Source organism: Artemia franciscana, chromosome 6 (genome assembly GCF_032884065.1).
Source record: "Artemia franciscana chromosome 6, ASM3288406v1, whole genome shotgun sequence".
In the NCBI taxonomy this organism is placed as follows: Eukaryota; Metazoa; Arthropoda; class Branchiopoda; order Anostraca; family Artemiidae; genus Artemia; species Artemia franciscana.
Window position 1 is genome coordinate 40,531,691 of NC_088868.1, and position 20,724 is coordinate 40,552,414.

At 33.6% G+C, this 20,724-nt stretch overlaps 1 protein-coding gene across 1 annotated transcript in view; it reads right to left on the bottom strand.

The window, feature by feature from the left end:
* Window positions 1-20,496, bottom strand: part of LOC136028431 (uncharacterized) — a 43,321-nt gene extending 22,825 nt beyond the window's left edge. The window contains exon 1 of the mRNA XM_065706274.1: window positions 20,390-20,496. The gene's annotated coding sequence lies outside the window, so the exon portion shown is untranslated. The remainder of the gene's footprint in view (window positions 1-20,389) is intronic.
* Between the last annotated feature and the right edge of the window lie 228 nt (window positions 20,497-20,724).

A 20,724-nucleotide genomic window follows, 5' to 3' on the forward strand; every position in this document is an offset into this window, starting at 1 on the left:
TTATTGCTGGAGCAGCTAAATGTCGAACCCGCATTACTGCTACTGACCTCTCTTTAATTTTAAAGGAAATTATAAATAAACTTAACACCTATTGTTCTGGAATTAAAGTTTTTTCGAATTTTAATCCATATTGGAGTGTTAATAATTCACTGCATGTGATCGATTCTTTAACAATGGTCTCAGCTAAGAGAATTGAGTCTTTCGATTTTGCGACAATGTATAATAATTTATCACTTAATGTAGTGTTAGATGATTTAAAAACAATTATCAAGAAATCTTTCCTCTTATCTAGTAAGAGGTTCTTAAAAATAGAAACTTATAATGAAAAAGCTATATGGACAAACCGCTTTAAGACTACAGTTAACTTGAGATTTTACAGCTTAGATATGATTTTTGATTTATTAAAATTTGTTTTATATAATACATATATAAGATTTAATGGTAATTTGTACAAACAAATCGTGGGAGTTCCCATGGGGGGAATGCCAGCCCATTTATAGCTGACTTATTTTTAAGTCAACTCGAATATAATTATATGATGAATAAGAATAATCCAAATAATTTAAAACATGTTTTGTCAAATAATAAAATATATTTAGATGATATTTTGGTTTTAAATTGTAAGGAACTCATTGATGTTTCTAAAAATATATATCCATCAGAGCTTACTCTTGAACCTAGTCATGGTACTGGTCTAGAAGATCATTTCTTAGATTTAAATTTTAATATTTCTGATAATAATAAATTCAGTTTGAAAATGTATAATAAAACGGATGATTTCGATTTTGAAGTGATTATTTTCCCATTCCCTGAAAGTTACTTAGATATGCAAGGATTTGTAGTAATTATATTGATTTAAAAAATAGAAGTAAAATCTTATGCCAAAAATTGATTTTAAGAGGTTTTTCCGCAAATAAATTAACCTGGCAATTAAAAAAATTTAGTTTTCATTATAACGAACTTTTAAATAAATATCAAAAGAATTATCTGGAAATACTTACAGAAATCTTTGGTTAATTTTGATTTTCGTAGTTACTGAGTTTACTTCGTATATGAAAGTAGAAATTACTTCGTATATGAAAGAGGCTGCTTCCTCATCAACGCCCCGCTCTTTACGCTAAAGTTTGACTCTTTCTCTCAATTCTTCTTTCTAAAACAGTAAAAAACTTTAGCGTAAAGAGCGGGGCGTTGATGAGGAAGCAGCCTCTTTCATATACGAAGTAATTTCTGTGCATTTTAAGTTTTGATGTCACTCCTTACTTTCAGTTGAAAAAACTTGTTTTTTTTATTTTATTTCTGAACATTTTTGAATCAATGCATGTTTTGATTTTGGTTCTCCGCAGAGGAATAATTAAAACGAAATTTGCGTATTTTTTTTTGGCTCAATGGCTTTCTCATAATTTTGATCGAATGATTTTGAGAAAAAAAGAGCGGGGGACGAAGCCTAGTTGCCCCCCGATTTTTTGGTTAATTAAAAAGGCAACTAGAACTTTTAATTTTTTACGAATCTTTTTATTGGTAAAAGATTTACGTAACTTATAAATTAGCTTACGTAAAGAACTTTTGTATTCTCATGTTTTTATTACATATATGAGGGGATTCGCCCCATCGTCAGTACCTCGCTCTTTACACTAAAGCTTAAATTTTATCCCAATTCATTAAGAATGACCCCCCGAATCGCAAAAGCCGTAGAATAAGTAGTTGAAATTACCGAAAATACTTTAGCATAAAGAGCGAGGTATTAGAAGGAGGTGAGCCCCTCATATGGGTAATAATTTCTGTTTGTTTTAAGTTTTATTGCTGTTCCTTAATTCCAGCTGAAAAAGCTTTTTCACTTTTATTTTTTAATTGTTTGTTTTTAAAATAATGCTAGTAAATCCTGCTCTCCCTTCATGGAAATTTTCTTCTCCCATTACAAATTCTCGAAGGAAAGTTCCCCCAGCATATCCCCCTCTTCTCAACCCCTCCCCAAAACCAAAAAATCCTCCTGAAAACGCCTGTATACTTCCCAATAACCATTACTATATGTGAGCACAGGTCAAAGTTTGTAACTTGTAGCCCCTCCCACGGGGACTGTGGGGGAGTAAGTCGTCCCCAAAGACATAGTTATAAGGTTTTTCGACTACGCTGAATAAAATGGCTATCTCAAAATTTTGATCCGTTGACTTTGGGAAAATAATTAGCGTGGGAGGGGGCCTAGGTGCCCTCCAATTTTTTTGGTCACTTAAAAAGGGCACTAGAACTTTTCATTTCCGTTAGAATGAGCCCTCTCGCAACATTCTAGGACAACTGGGTCGATACGATAACCCCTGGGAAAAAAAAACAAAAAAAAACAAAAAAAACAAAAAAACAAATAAACACGCATCCGTGATCTGCCTTCTGGCAAAAAATGCAAAATTCCACATTTTTGTAGATAGGAACTCGAAACTTCTACAGTAGGGTTCTCTGATACGCTGAATCTGATGGTGTGATTTTCGTTAAGATTCTATGACTTTTAGGGGGCGTTTCTCCCTATTTTCTAAAATAGCGCAAATTTTCTCAGGCTCGTAGCTTTTGATGGGTAAGACTAAACTTGATGAAACTTATATATTTAAAACCAGCATTAAAATGCGATTCTTTTGATGTAGCTATTGGTATCAAAATTCCATTTCTTAGAGTTTTGGTTACTATTGAGCCGGGTCGCTCCTTACTACAGTTCGTTACCACGAACTGTTTGATATAAAGGTTGTGAAGTTTTAAAATAAGAAAATCTAATATTAGACTGACAGATTTTAACACCATAAATATCAGGGAAACAAATTTGACCATTGCAAATGTGGTAAAACAGAAAGCATTGAACATTTTTGCAATTTTGCCATCAACTAGATTCACCTATTTACTTGAGGAAAAAGTCTTAAATGCATTATATTTAGAAAAATATTGTTGTGAAACATATCTATATATATAAAAATAAGTTGTTTGTTGTGGCTCTGTCGAGTGACGTCATGTCATCGTGTCGTCGTGAAGTTAGTTGTCGTCATGATTCTTATGACGATGACGTCATTAAAAGTCTTTAAGAAAATCGTTCAAAGACAAATTTTTAATAACCTACAATGGCAACAGCCGATGAAGCTGCTCAATGATTCTATGCCAAAAAACTTGCGGCTGATAGAGGAAAGTAAGAAAAGAAAGCGTGCCGAGGAATCACAAGAACAGAAAGAAAACAGGCTTGTGGCTAAAGAACGCAAAACCGCGCAGTTAGATGAAAATCCACCTGGACAGCGAGAGTAAAAACATATCAAAACTGAATATGATAGCGATGATGATTGGGTTTGGGATTTTGACTTGGATAAGGTCATCAATGCCTACCAGGTTTTAGTTAAAAAAACAAATGTTCGGCGATATGTATTTCATAGTGACGCTGAAAAATAAAGAAGAAAAAGAAAACTGAAAAAAGAAAAAAGGTAAAAACTAAAAAAAAACTAAAAAGAAAAAACACTCAAAGAGAAATTACAGACCGGGGCACAAACGACGACCGGGACAGAGGGAATATAAATGACGACCGGGACACTCAAAGAGAAATTACAGACTGGGATACCGGGACACAAATGACGACCGGGACACAGGGAATATAAATGACGACCAGGACACAGGTATTTAAGAATATCGTTCAAAGACAGATTTTTAACTGTAAGAAGATCGTTGAAAGATAAATTTCTAATTGTAAAATGACTGAAGAACCTACAATGGCAACACCCGAGGAAGCTGCTCAAAACGAATGTATTCAAGCCGAAGTAGCTGAGTTGGTAAAGAATTATGTTTCAGGTTCTAGGTCCGAGAGGCTCCAGGTTTGGACCTTGGCTTTAGCATTAATACAAAAGAAGAAAAAAAACTAAAAAAGGTAAAAACTACAAAAAAACTAAAAAGAAAATACTAAAAAAACTAGAAAAGCTAAAAAACTAAAAAAAAGGTAAAAAACTAAAAACTAAAAAAGAAAAGAAACTAAAAAAACAAAAAACTAAAAAAAGGTAAAAACTACAAAAAAAAACCAAAACTCATAAAAATTAAAAACTGAAAAAGAAAAGAAAACTAAAAAAAGGAAAAAACTTAAAAATAAAGGAGAAAAAGAAAACTAAAAGCCGGGACACAGGGAGTATAAATGACGACCGGGACACTCAAAGAGAAATTACAGACTGGGACACTGGGACATAAATAACGACCGGGACACTCAAAGATATATTACAGACCGGGACACCGGGACACAAATGACGACCGAGACACAGGGAATATAAATGACGAACGGGACGCTCAAAGAGAAATTACAGACTGGGGCACTGAGACACAAATGACGACCGGGATACTGGGAATAAAAATGACGACAGGGACACAGGGAATGTTCGATTAGCAATCACCATCAACAAAACTCAAGGGCAATCATTAGAGGAATGAGGTATAGATCTGGATACGGATTGTTTTTCCCATGGACAATTTTATGTTGCATGTTCAAGAGACGGTAAACCTGACAATATATTTATATGCACAGACAATGTGACATCGAAGAATGTTGTATATTCGCAAGTTTTACGTAGTTAAAAACATATATATATATATATATATATATATATATATATATATATATATATATATATATATATATATATATATATATATATATATATATATATATATATATATATATATATATATATATATATATATATATATAACGAAAAGAAAAATCTTTTCTCTTTTATCTATATTCACAGGTGGGACACAGGGACAAAACTACAATGGCGCGCAACTAATATGGCGCGTAACGACTTACGCGCGCGGGGGGGCTTGGAGGGGAATGTGAAGCGTCCCCACCAACTAGGTGTTGGGGTGGGCTCCACCTTAGGTGTTTCTATTTTCTTTGTAGAAAAACGAGCATGAATTTATAAAACAAGAACTAAGAGCTCATATGGCACTTGTGACGAGGCCAGAAGAGCTACGAGTCAAGGGCTCATATGGTATCAGCTCTAACGAAATTCTAAGAATCAATAGATTGTTTTAAAAGGAAAATCAGTGACTTAATGCCAGTCGGTATTTAAAATAAGAGCTCTGAGTCACGATGTCCTTATAAATATCAAAGTTCATTAAGATCCAATGAACCCACTCGTAAGCTATAAATACGTCATTTTTTCTAATTTTTCCCCTTCCTTTAGCCCCCCAGATAGTCGAATCTGGGAAAACGACTTTATCAAGTCAATTTGTGCCGCTCCCTGACACGCCTTCCGATTTTCATCGTACTAGCACGTCCAGAAGCACCAAACTCGCCAAAGCACTGAACCTTTCAGCACAACTCCCCCAAAGAGAGCGAATCCATTACAGTTACGTCAATCATGCATCTACGACATTTGCTTATTCTATCTACTAAGCTTCATCCCGATTCCTCCACTGTAAGCGTTTTCCAAGATTTCCGATTTCCCCCCCCCAACTCCCCCCAATGTCAACAGATCTGTTCGGGTTTTGAATTAAGAGCTCTGAGACATGAATGCCTTCTAAATATCAAATTTCATTAAGATGCAGTGACCTGTTCTTAAGTTAAAAATACCTCAATTTTTCTAATTTTTCCAAATTAAAACCCCCCAGCTCCTCCAAAGAGAACGGATCCGTTCTAATTATATCAATCACGTATCTAGAACTTGTGCTTATTCGTTCCTTCAAGTTTCATCCCAATATCTCCAATCTAAGCGTTTTCAAAGATTTCTGTTTCCTTAATCCAACCACCTATGTCCCCGGATCCAATTTAAGTCGACAATAGAGCATCTGAGACATAAGATCCTTCTATATATCAAGTTTCATTCAGATCCGATCACCTATTCGTAAGATAAAAATACCCCAATTCTCACGTTTTCCAAGAATTCTGGTTTCCCACTCCAACTCCCCCCAATATCCCAGGATCTAGTTGGAATTTAAAATAAGAGCTTTAGAGCACAAAATCCTTCTAAATATCAAATTTCATTAAGATCTGATCACCCGTTCGTAAGTTAAAAATACCTAATTTTTCCAAATTACCTCCCCCCCCCAACTCCACCAAAGAGAGCAGATTCGGTCCAGTTAAGTCAGTCACGTATCTTAGACTTGTTTTTATTCTTCCCATCCAGTTTTGTCCTGATCTCTCCACTTTAAGTATTTTCTAAGATTTCCGCCCCCCCCCCTCAATGACGCTGGATCCGGTTTAGACTTAAAGTAAGAGATCTGAGTTACGAGGCACTTCCAAATACGAAGTCTCATAAAGATCCGATCACTCCTTCAGAAGTTAAAAAACGTCATTTTTTCTATTTTTTTCAGAATTAACCCTCCCTCTCCCAATTCCTTCAAATAGAACGGATCCGTTCCAATTATGTCAATCACGTATTTAAGACTTGTCACCAGATCCGATCGGGATTTAAAAAAGAGCTTTGACACTCGATAACCTTCTAAATATCAAATTTTATTGAGATCTGATCACCCGTTCGTATCTTAAAAACACCTAATTTTTTCTAATTTTTCAGTATTAACCTTTCCCCCCCCAACTACCCCACAGAGATCGGATCTGTTTCGGTTATGTCATTTATGTATCTAAGACTTGTGCTGATTTTTCCCACCAAATTTCATCCCGATCCCTCCACTCTCAAGTGTTTTCCAAGATTTCAGGTTTCCCCCTCCCAACTCCCCCCTTTCCACCCAATATCACCAGATCCAGTCGGATTTTAAATAAGAGATCTGAGAAACGATATCCTTCCAAACATCAAATTTCATTAAGATCTGATCAACCGTTCGTAAGTTAAAAATACTTCATTTTTTCTATTTTTTCCAAATTATCCACCCCCCCCCCAGATGGTCAAATTGGCAAAATTACTATTTCTAATCTGGTCTGGTACCTGCCATGCCTGCCAAATTTCATCGTCCTAGCTTACCTGGAAGTGCCTAAAGTAGCAAAACCGGGACCGAAAGACAGCCAGATAGACCGACAGACAGACTGACAGTATTTGCTATTGCTATATGTCACTTGGTTAATACCAAGTGCCACAAAAAAGTATCTGCTCAATTGAATGAGAAAAGCTGACACTTAAAACGAGTGACAGTTTTAAAGCTACTTCATAAACTATAGTTTATTTCTAATTATTAGGGGGAAACCGCCACCTCCCCATTTCCCTTCCCCTCCTCCTCAACCTTAAAGACACCACTGGGCTTAGACGTACTTTTAAGGTCGAGCTTCGAACAAATTATTTCAGGAACAGATATGGCAATGCCAAAATGGCCAAATACACTATTAATAACTACCCTAAGGCTCAGATAGTTAGTTTTTACAAAGCTATTATCAATTATAAACTCTAGATTTATGTTACCTGGGTAGATAAATTAATAAAAGGTGGTGCAAAAGAGTTGACCAAGCAAAGAAATATGTGAGTACAATGTATTATTCTTCTTGCACTTCGTATACAAAAGTTGTTGTAGAAACATCGAAAGGGGCTCATTTAATTGGACATTAAAGGTTTCAATTGTCTCTTTAACAGTCAAAGTCGATTGGACGGTGACCCATTCCCTCACCCAGTATATCAATTTTTCCCAATACACATACAATCAAAATTTAAAATAGTCAATTTTTTCAGCATAATTGAAAGATTTAATTATTATGTTTTGTAGGATTTCAATCTCACTACAGCCCATTGGTGAGTTTTATCAATTATGCTAGTTTTAACTGTTAAAATGCAATGTATTTATGTAAGGAATTTTGAAAAAATTTAGGACAATGCTTGTACGATTGAAAATCAGAGACTATAGTTCACTTTTTAAGAGTAAAAACAATTTGAAAGATGACTATCCACCCCCTCCCCTCTTACCCATTGCCTTCTTTTCCCCTAAGTCAACTGATCAAATATTTCAGAAAAAAATTTTGTTCAAGATAGTTCCAAGATCATACAATAATAGCTTCAAGGGTTACATAAGCGCTATCCCCCCTCCAAACCTATAAGCAATGTGCCCCGATGAAATATAAGGTCCTATGGAAGGAGTGGTCCTATAGGCTTTGTGAGACGCTGATTTGATAGAAAATTGAAAGTTTTGACTTTCAAAAGTAATTGGATCTAGCCCCCCCCCCATGACCTTTGAGTCCCCAAAAGCATCTAATCGAAATTTTGAGGCAGGCATTTTGTTAAATTAAATTTAAAAAAAAAAACTTTCTGAGATAAAACTTACTCAAAAAAACTAAAGGTCTTATTAAACTTAAGATCAGAAGCAATCAAACCTACAATAATTCATGCTCAAGGTGATCACAAATTACCATTAGAGAATAAATGAAATCCCAGACAAACAGAAATTAAACAGTCATAGCAAAAAACATTCACCAGATACTAATATAAATGAATAAATAAATATAGAAACGAGCAAAGCTTAAAGTGAATATGCAAAAAAAGCTTAAAATGAACAAATATGTTTTTCTATTAAAATATAAATGAAACCCAAAACAAACATAAATTAAATTAAGAATCATAGCAAACAAAAGACAAGAGGTACTAATTTAATTGAATGAATAAATCTTAAAACGAATAAAATTCGAAATTGAATACTAAAAGTGAAAAAAAAACACTAGACAGATCAAGACAGATCAGATCAAGCTCAGATAGGATCAATAGACAGATCAAACTTAAAACGAATAAAAGTCATCTCTGACAAGAGCTTGGGTGCTGATTCCGACTGAGGTACTGAAGCGTAAAAGTTTAAAGCCTACGGCGTCTTCTCCATTTCAGTGGAAATAAACCATATTAAAAATATTTTTTCCAGTTATTACAGCATTAAAAATGAAAATAAAATTTATAGTAAAATAAAATCTTGAACTGACGAGCACTCTAAGTTTAATTTGATTATATATCAAATATTCAGTGGGATTTTATTAGTTCTTTCCAAAACTGTTCAAGACACATATAGTTTTCAGTAAAGTGCCAGTGATACCGTAAGTTATAGATTTTTACAGTTAAGGAAGGTGGTAATTTTTCGTATATTTTGTATTTATTGATTATAAAAGGATTACTTTAAACAAGTGTTTCTAGCTTTTGTTTAGTTTTAGAACCATTTTTTATTAAAAAAAGAATCTAAGCACGTGAAAGTTGAAATTTGACCAAAAAGAAACCAGAAGGAGTGTATGTTGGAAATTTCAATTGTACGCTGGTTGAAAAGTCCGTTGAAAATTCCTCTTCTTAGAAAAGGTGATAAAGATAATAGGAATAACGACAATCCGACATCTCTGCTTTTTATGATTTTTCGTTTTTTTCAACAACCGATCTATAAGCAATTAAAGACTTAGTTTGAAAAAAAATTACCTTTTAAATGCTAGTCAATATAGTTTTGAAAAAAATATGTGAGGGGAGCATGCTTTATTGTTTTTTACAACTGTAAACGAACTCCTTATTAATCGCAAAATAACAATTTCCATATTGTATAGGGGCAAAAAAGAAAGTACCGCTGGGTTGAAGAAATTGAGCTAAAAACTGAAAGTATAAATGAACAAGTATTGTAAATTATCTTGGTATCACGGTAGATGGAGGCTTTAGTATTAACTATCAGATTACATTTATAAGTTCAAAAATAGCAAGAAAATTGACTCCTGTGGATACTATTGGCTATAAAGGTTATAAGAATGTTATTTTCTCTGTTTCATCTATATTTAATGTATCGTGTCGTCAAAATCAACTTTCACAAGCCATTTATACCCACAGTATGTGTTTCAAAAGAAGTATGTAGGAGTTCTGGCCAAAGAATTATCACAGATATGTGGAAGATAATGGTAATTTCAATAAAAATTCTGTTATGTTTAGCTTTTATTAATTTGAGTGTACACTATTTCATGTACAAATTATTTTCCAATGTGTCACCTTTCTGTATTTTGGAATTTTAGAAGAAAAGATATCGCATCTAATAACCTAGAATTATTGGGTTTTTTTTTCAACGCTGTTTCCTATTACAACCAGATTTAAGCTTCTGCTCGGGATTGGTCCTGAAATCTAGAAGTGATTTTCACCAAAAATAAAGGATAAAAAGACCCTTGATGAGTTCCGGGCTGTTTTTAATGTATTCGATTTAACCGAAATTCTAGAGACAGATTGATTGATTTTATAGTTATTTATACATTTGTTTTGTTAAATGAGATTTTATTTCATATCTTAAGTGATTGGTTGGGTGGTATTTATTGGTCAGCAATTTTGATGAGTTACAAATTGTGAATATAAGATTAATTTTAGTGACCCATAAAAATAATAATTAAAAATTTATTGATTATTTTGGTTAGTTTGGTTCGTGGTGGGGGGGATGTGTAGGAGTAAGATATTTTTTCTGAGGAAGTAGAATAACATTTTTTGTGTGTCATATTTAAGTCTTCCTATTTTTGGGAGCATTAAAAAAAACACACACACAAGGCTTCTAGGCTATTCAGCAAATACAAGAAATTCCAACGAAGCATCTTCTTTGGAATGTAGTCTAGAAATAATGAAATATATAAAGCTCGTGAGAAAAATGCATCGCATGCTATTATAAGCTTCATAGTTGAAAAATGACTATCTACCAAAATATAACCAAACTAGCTTGCATGAGCTTACAATAGGGAGGTTAGATCCTCAATATAATTGAGATTTGAAATTCTTGCTTTACTCAAGAACGATATTAAGCAGCTCAGGCCTTCAAAAGTAATTGCGATTGGATTTATTAATGTTTTTAGACAAGCCAAAAAAACTGAAACATTTAAATTTGAATATTTTTTTGCGAAAGTAAATTCCAAGCACTGTCTTGTCTTAATTCATCACACGATTGAAACTGACAAAAATAACTAGGATTCCCTTAAATCTATGAACAGTTTTAAATTTAATCTACACGACCCGTTGGGTCGAAAGTATCCAGAATGATAAAATGAAATTGAAATGCAACAACAAATGAATTTCCTTACTTAGACTTGATTTCTGCAATTGTCTACGCCTGCTTTCTCTGTATATAATTAATTCAGGTTAGCAATTTAGTCTACACGACCTGTTGGGTCGAAAGTATCCAGAATGATGAAACAAAATTAAAATGTAACAACAAAGGAATTCTCTTACTTAGAGTTGATTTCTGCAACTGTCTATTCCTGCTTTTTCTGTATCTAATGAGGCACTGTGGTGAAATAAGCGATAGAAATTGTGGTTTTTTTACTTTAATGTTTGCTGATTGATTACATATATATCTATTTACTATTTTGTTATCTAGTTATGTACATGGCTGACGTCAGCTTTTATGATTCAGCATACGTTTAATTTATATTGTTTACTCTTTCACTTGCAACCTACGTACCAAGAAAATAGTTTTAAAAACTAACTAAAAGTCAAGGTCTCTAGCTAAGGCAATATTTGGTGTTTTGGGGGATTTTTCTTTATATATTTATCGGTATTAAAAACAGTATGAGTTCCTTAGTAAGGGCAAATTTGCAAATCAAACATCAATAATATGACTAGATATATTAATGATAGGGATTAAAACACATACTTCAACTCAATATAAAAATTGTTCAATAAATAATATTCAGCCATTAGAGCATGAACCTGAGATCACAGATGTGTTTGGTTCAAGATTTTGCTCAGATACTATATATGATGATAGAATATCGCTTTTTATGGATTATCCAAAAAGAGGAAAAAAACAGGAAAAAAAGGAAATTAGTGTTCCTAATTAAGAAAAAGAATGAATTTTCTTAAGAATGAAAAAAACAATGAAATTTTTTGAAATTAAGAAACGCAGGCCAATGGCAAATTTGAAGCAACTATTTTATACCCAAGATTAACTCTTCTAGCTTTATTAGTGATAGTTGATTTAATTAATTAACGATTTTTTTTTACACAAACAAAGAAAGGGAAATCTATAAGAAGGATTATATCCTGAAAACTTTTTGGAAAGGTTATTCTGTATCCTAAAATAGATACTGTGTGATTCTCAACATCTTTTGTTTAGGCTTTTAGAACATTAAGAAGCAATATTAACCTTAAAAGTTTCATTTTCAGGCAGTAGTGCCCTCTTTGAAGGAAAAATATTATTTTATGGCATACATTGGAAGATGACGATGCATCACAGCCGCAGAATCTTTGCTTTTACTTTAAAAGTGCCCTAGATAGCGTGACTTCCTTCAAGTAAGATCTTTCTCATCCTTCTATGACTACTTGTTCTGAAAAATAACCCCCAAGGCGAAAAGTAAGATGAAAAAAAACAGACATGAATCGTTGGTTTCGTTTCGGCCCAACGCCATTTTTGAGGGATTCAAGAATTCTTCCGATTCTAGAGAATTCTTACACTTTGTTTTTTTTTATACTAAGCTTTTACTATTAAGAATAATTGAAATAATATGTACCATTGATTTCTTACTAGACAGTTTTGTAATTTACATAAATATAATATTTGCACACAAAAAATACATCTGATAGGTTTTTATTGTATTTTGTAGGAAAGGGTACGAACAAAAGAAACAAATTTGCAAAGTGTTGTAGATTTTTCATGTATCTGTCTGATATTGCAGAGTGACCAATTCCAATCATTCTTAATTTTTTCCGATTAAATCCTATCAATATCTTTGTTTATGTGCAATCATCATTCTAACCTTTTGTCTCTAACTGAAATCTTGTTTTAATCATAATCAAGATCAGATTTAATATCAAAAGCTTCTGCACGGCCCAAATTGTCCAAGACAATTTCATATCTTAATAAAAAAAAATTAATATTCTTATTTAGATATTTAAATATTTGTGGGGTTTTCCTCTTGTTCAATTAGACAGTAACGACTGAATAAGGAATATTAAACTGTACAAAAATATAATAAAATAGAATGATGATAAGATGAGCCTAACACAGTGTGAAAGCATTGGCATGGTTGAAAGTTAAAATAGAATTCAGCAAGTGCAATAATTCTTATGCAAGGATCAAGGTCTTTTGTGTGTCAAAATCTACAAAATTTTTATTTTTTTTTAGTTCTATACCGTTTCCTATAGTCGTCTATCATTTGTAATTCTTATTTAAATACCAGTTATTATGGATATAATTTGAGTTCAGTTTCATTTATTTTTTCAATTAGATATACACAATTTACTATGTATATCTGGCAGAGCTACGAATTTGTTTTGCACAGACAAAACAACTATAGTAAAATATAGCGATTCAAAAGGATAATTAGTCAAAGAAAAGAGAACGAGAAAAAAAAAATACGCACAATATTAATCACTCATCATGCCATAGCAGACATAAATCAAATTCTAGCCTTTTGTCTCTAACTTAAATCTTGTTTTAATCATAATCAAGATCAGATTTAATATAAAAAAAATTCTTCATAGCCCAAATTGTCCAAGACAATTTCATATCTTAATAATTTTTTAAATATCATTATTTAGATGTTTAAATATTTATTGGGTTTTCCTCCTGTTCAATTTGACAGTAACGACTGAAAAGGGAATTTTAAACTGTACAAAAAATGCCATACTTATCATGCTCACCCTGCCATAGCAGACATCTCATCCGAAGATAAACCAATTTTTTTTTCAACCAGCAATGGGACAACAAAAGTAAAATGAAGACCGAAAAAAAAACCAACAACAAAAAACAACAAATTAATGTTTTAAAGCATTATGTCTTTAAAAAAAACGGTAAGTCTCTGAAATTATCAATAGCTGGCGTAGTTTTCGTGTATTACAAGTTAAGAGTGAAGATGGACAGTATCTACACATTGAACCTGAACCAAACTTTTCGTACAGCCTACTCTTGGAAATACGGTCAGTCATCTAGGTACCCAGAACAATACGTAGACAATTTATCCAGATTGTATCTAGCAAATCTTCCTCCGTTATTCGGAAAGCCCATGCTTCAGAACATATTTGGCCTCTGTCATCACTATAACTTCCATTATTCTAATCTTGGTTGGTCTTCTCGTTGGTCTTCCAAATTTTATCAACTGTGAGAAAACACCTTGGACTTTGGCTATTCTACTTTTAACCTCTTCACTGCACCCACCGCCTTCACTAAAAATTACTACCTAGGTATGTTAAGCGGTCCACTTGATCAATTTTTTCGCTACCCAGCTTCACTTTTTCATTTTCAATGATGAAAATCATCTTCACATTAATTTTAGGTTGCATCAAATCATAAGAAATTAATAGAGTTGGCCATTTTTCTTTCTTCTTACAAGATTTTAGTTTAATATTAAAATTCTGCCAGTTCAATTTCCCAATTGTTGTTTTCAGTTTATCACCTTAATTCGACCTTTGGAATGCGCTATCATTTTCTTTCACGAAAGAACCAGATTGTTTTTTTTTTATCTGAATAACAAAGAAAAGACACATTTTACGGGTTTAAATAAAGTATTCAGACTAAGCTTTAGAATTATTTCTATTGAATTAAATGACTTGTAAATATATGTCACACTATCAGCCTCATTTCTTTATTTATACTTGTAGTTCGTAAAAAGGGGTAGGAGTACATACTCAGAATTTTTGGGGCGGTGGAAGAGGAGGGATAGCAACAATTCCAGTTTTATTAATACAATTTACCCATAGATTCTGAAAAAATATAATTTCTGGGGACGGACCCCAAGCCAACCCTCCTTCCTTTTTGGAGAAAAAAGTTTAATATAACTAGATATACGTTGCATGGGCAACGTGAGGTGTTGCAGCATCCTTTGTTCAGAGTAAAGTGTAAAGATTTTCGAGAGCAACACTTTACTTTTGTTTCCTTGCTTCGATTAAACGCTGATTTCATTAATCTGTAAGGATTTTAAAATAACTACTAAGTAAACCAACTCACAAAAGCTACAAACCCCTTTTTGCCACTAGCAAAACTTACATACCCCTCATCGCTGTAATAATAGCTGGGATGGCTTGGTGCAAAATATGAACGTGGGATTGAAATTGTATATGAGCGAGATTCATGTTCCTACAGTTCGTGCTACGACTGCATAATCTGTGCAAATCGGGTGTCACTAAGACTCAATCTGTGCTCATCAGCTTACACTTGAATTTTTCCAGCCAAAGAAAATCTACTGACGTTTTTGTTTTCTCAAGCTAGTTTCGAAAGATCCTTCAGCAAACTAAAGCTCATCATGACAAGAGTAAGAGCTGCAATATCAGATGATATCTCGGAAGTATTCCTGTTGATGTCAAGTGAGCGGGAGCTTCTGGATTCAGTTCAGTTTGAAGATGTTTTAGAATACGTGAAAAGAGAATCGAAAATTTTAACATCACTTTTATCAGCGCAGTAGTTTTTTTCTGTTTTAGTCCAGTTACATTGTTTTGTATCTGATCAAAATACATATTTTGTTTTCTGGTGGAAAGTGTAAAGACTCTCAGTGACGTTTCAAACATTTTTTTCTGAGGGGGACGAATACCGTAAATGTTCTTTGGCCCAGATTTCTATGATACAGGGTAAATACTAAAAATTTTATGCAGCGTAAAATATGATTCCCCTCTCTCTTTGTGTTAAGTCCTGAGCAACACCAAATCCAACTGAATATCAAGGAAATCTGAAACAAAAACTGAGTTGTGGTATTTCTCCTCTTGTTATTCTAAGCTAACTACTTACTTAACACGTAGTACGAATTTGCCTGGTGGCGCAAATTTTAACCCGAATGACGCATAGCGCAATATCCACTCACTTTTCAAGGCTCTTTCGTATTAAACACGTAAAATACAAAACAAATTCCTTCTATAAGGATGTACATAGATAGAGCCGTCTAGCCAAAATCCCCTCCTAGCTTTTCACTTCCACTCCACCTCTGTTTCCATTAAACGAGAAATGAGCAGAAATGAATTCGAATAATCTGCCAAGTGTAAAACTACCACAAATCAACATCAATTTGTTAATGAAACCTAAAGCGAACAGAAATTACTATAGATATCCCAGTCAAACTCAAAACAAGCAGAAATTAACATGAGTAGAGCTGACAATCCCCATGCGTTCTCAAGACCAGAACTTAATTTACACTTTACTGACAAAAAAAAATCCAATGTTTTAGCTTTTTTAACTTAGGCAAGATATATTAAAATTAATATGACTTTAAGAATAAAATATCAACATACGTATTTTAAGCTGACAATGCACCTTCATTGGTATTTTTTTCAGTTAAGTCCAAATAATGCTCTATTTTTGAGAAGGCATGGGTGTTCTCAGCCCTACTCATGTTTACTTCTCCTTATTTTGAGTTAGGCTCGGTTAATTATTTTAACTAGTGAAAAACACTTTTTCCGCCAAACAATTTTTTTAAAGAAAAGCAAAGAGCCCCATTAAACTAAAAATGAGCAGAAATAAATCCAATTAATACTTCAAGTGTAAAACTACCAATGTCACCATCAATAAATAAATGAGAACTAAAACGGCTCAAACTAACGAGCAAAATAACATGAGTAGGGTCGACAGCCCCCAGGCCTTCTTAAGACCAGAAAGTAATTCGTATTGCGCTGAAAATAAAATAAGTAATGCATTTTTTCACTCTTTTAATTTTAAGAAACAAAATTATCAAGATCTTAAGGAATAAATATCAGTATACACAAATTAAACTAACAATCCACGAACAATATTTTGTTTTATTATGAATTGTGAACCCGAATGTTCTGATGTAAATTAATGCCTTTTTTGGAGTTGAGGCTACTGGGCTTCATGCTTTCTTTTTTTGATTTTTTTAAATAAATTGTGTCTCGATTTAAAAAATTAATTCGTTTTATTTTTCAGTAGGTTCAAATAATGTTCTGGTCTTGAGAAGGCATGGGCGTTGTCAACCCACCACATTTTAATTTTGGCTTGTTTTGAGTTTAACTCAGTCGTTTATTGTAATTTCATTTCATTTTAGGTCTCATTGATTGTGATTTGTATTAATTTTACGCTTGGAAGGTTATTCGACCTTATGTTTGCAAATTGATCGCTTAATGGATCCCTTTACTTTTCTTTGAAAAACATTATTTTTGTGGAAAAGTTTTTAAATCAATTTCTCTTTTTTGTTGTTGAAATAGTTTTTTTCATAAAAAAATACTTCATATCTTTTCGGTTTTTATAGGAAGTGTTATAGCACTGCCTATGTAAAGAGCGGTGTAAGCCCAATACACTATTTTCTTAGGGGGAGGGGCTAGACCAGGGCACTTCATATAGAAGAAGTTGTCTTAGAAATTTCGAAAGAGGCTCATTCAATTGGAGATTGTACGGGTTGGTGCTCTTTTTAATAGTCAAAAGTGATTGGAGGGCAATCGGACCCCCCTTCCCCACCGCGCTCATCATTTGCCCAAACACATCTAATCGAAATTTTGAGATAGAAATTTTGTTCAGCGTAGTTAAAAGATCCAGAAACAATGCCTATGAGGATTACCCCCCCCTCCCCCAGTCATCAGGGCAAGAATTGTAAGTTATGCCCTTGAGGTATAAAAGGTTCTTATATGAAAAAAGGGATAGTGGTATAAACTTCGGAGGGAGCTCAATGCATCCTTTTTTAAGAGTCAAAGTAATCAAAGGGTATCTATTCCCTCCCCCCTACCACACACACGCACACATCGCATTTTCCAGAAATGTATCTGATAAAATTTGTTTTGAGATAGCCATTGTTCAAAAAACATTCCAAAATGCACCACAGCAAGGCCTTTGGGGTTGACACAACCCCCAGAGCTAGGGGACAAAAGCTGTTAGTTATGCCCTGGTTGCAAATAAAATTATTATTACTATAATTATTTATAATGGAAATTTTTAAATAACCATTTTTTTTTTTGAAATTATAGTTCAAAAATCAGATAATAAGCCCTTTGGGGTCGACACAACCCCTCATGATCTGGAGGAAAGGTTTTTAGTTATGCCCCGGGGCATATAAAGTTCAAACAGGCTCTGTCGATTCAAATTTGAACTAGATAGTGTCCTTTTTATGGCACTTGGTATTAACCAAGTGACATATAGCAATCGCAAATTCTGTCGATCTTTCGATCCTGGTTTTGCTACATTAGGCACTTCCAAGTAAGCTAGGACGATGAAATTTTAAATTCCGACCGGATCTGGTGACATCGGGGGGGAAAGTTGGGAGGGGGAAGCCTAAAATCTTGGAAAACACTTAGGGTTTAGAAATCGGGATGAACTTTAGTGGTAAAAATAAGCACAAGTCCTAGATACATGATTGACATAACCAGAACGGATCCGCTCTCTTTGGGGTAGTTGGAGGGGGGTAATTCTGAAAAATTAGAAAAAATGAGGTATTTTCAACTTACGAACGGGTGATCAGATCTCAATGAAATTTGATATTTAGAAGGATATCGTTTCTCAAAGCTCTTAGTTTAAATCCCGACTGGATGTGGTGACATTGGGGGTTGGGGAGTTGGGAGGGGGAAACCTAAAACTTGTAAAACACTTAGAGTGGAGGGATCAGATGAAACTTGGCGGGGAAAATAAACACAAGTCCGAGATACAAATTGACATAACCGGAACGGATCCGCTCTCTTTGGGTTACATGGGGGGGGGGTTAATTCTGAAAAATTAAAAAAATGCGGCATTTTTAACTTACGAACGGATGATCGGATCTCAATGAAATTTGATATTTAGAAGGGTATCTTATCTCAAATCTCTTATTTTAAATCTCGACCGGATCTGGTGACATCGGGGGGAGTTTGGGGTGGGGGAACCTAAAATCATGGAATACGCTTAGATTGGAGGGATTGGGATGGAACTTGGTGGGAAAAATAATAAGAAGTCTTAGATACGTGATTTACATAATTGGAATATAATTGGAATGAATCCACTCTATTGGGGGAGGGGTCAATTCTGAAAAATTAGAAAAAATGACGTGTTTTTAACTTACGAAGGAGTGATCGGATCTTCATGAAACTTCATATTTAGAAGGACCTCATAACTCAGATCTCTTATTTTAAATCTCAACCGGATCCAGCGCAATTTGGGGGGGGGGGGGCTGGGGGACCGGAAACCTTAGAAAATACTTAAAGCGGTAAGATCAGAATGAAACTCGATGGGAAGAATAAAAACCTGTCTAAGATACGTGAATGACATAACTAGACCGGATCTGCTCTCTTTGGTGGAGTTTGGCGGGGTTAATTTTGAAAATTTAGGCATTTGTAACTTACGAAAGGGTGACCAGATCTTAATGAAACTTGATATTTAGAAGGATCTTGTGCTCTAAAGCTCTAATTTTTAATTCTGACCAGATCCCGTGACAAAGGGGGAAGTTGGAGGGGGAGACCGGAATTCTTGGAAAACGTGAAAATTGGGGTATTTTTATCTTACGAATAGGTGATCGGATCTTAATGAAATTTGATATTTAAAAGGAATTCATGTCTCAGAGCTCTTTTTTCAAATCACGACCAGATCTGGCTTTCATAGTTGTTCTTTTTTTCTTTGAATCCTCAGGCTATATTTAAGACTGGAAAGGGGGACTGTATTGTCTGAAAAGCAGGCATGAGAATATTTGGAAACAGAATGAGATAATAAATTTATTGGCACTCAACCTATTTTATTAGTATAATTCATTTCGAAGTTTTATTTTTACTTTTCATTTTATTAGTTATTTACCTTAATTTTCATTTCATTTATCTGCCATTCATTTCAACTTCATTTCGTTTTTATTTATTATCCATATTATATTAATCATTTATTTTCACTATCATTTCATTTATTATTTCATTTTAGTTTTATTTCATTAATATTCATTATCTTCATTTTATTAGTCATTTATCTAAATTATCCTTTCCTTTGTGATTTCATTTAAATTTCAATTCATTTTATTTCACTATCTTCCTTTTATTAGTATACTTCTTTTCAACCACTACGCTAATTCAGAAAACTTGTTTTAAAATAAGTTCAGGTTTAACTATTCAGTTTATTTTGGCTCCAAGGTCCGCTACATAGGGGTTAAAACAAAACATAATACCAAATAAAACTATAAGCAGACACTTAAAAAACAACATTAATTAGGCTTGGAATCCAGTTTTAATCCTATTTTATACTTTACTATCTTTGTGTAATCGTGTGTAGCATTTTACTTTCTGTAACCAGCTTTCTAGGTTTTTAATGAGTTTCACCAATGTAAACATTTCAACATATACACGATATTTGATGTGAAGTGACAAGCTACTGGACAAGCTACTGGTCTTTGACAAGTTACTGGAGTCGTGTTCTTACCAGAACTGAGAAGATTCATTACGCTTAATTTAGTTTAAGGACTCAAAGGTATATAAGATCTTAGTTGTGACAAATCTTTTAACTCTTAGGTGCAGAGAAGGAATGGAAAGAGAATTGGAAACACGATGACCCTTTATTAAGATACAAGCTGAGTTATAGTGATCCGATGTCCATAAAGACCCAAAAATAAAGCAACTAGAATTCCCCTGAGCCAAAAAAATAAAAAACATTACGTTACCCTAGTTTACTTAAATTCAAAATGCTATCGATTTCTTATATTACAAAAAAGTAAATCCTCTTAAAATCGTATTCAAATCTAACACAGACGAACTTCTGGTATTTCCTTCATACAGATAAGACTAACTGATAAGTTTGACAATAATGGGTGATTATTCGTCAAATTTTCTTCCCTGGTGACCTCAGAACGAAACCGATAAAGTTAATTGTTTGTTTTGTTATTTCAAAAATTCATGTGGTAAATTTTTTTAACGATAGATGTGGTGAACGAGGAAAATTTCTTAATACACACACAAAAACACTCAAAACCAAAATGAACGGCTAATTGTTAAAATA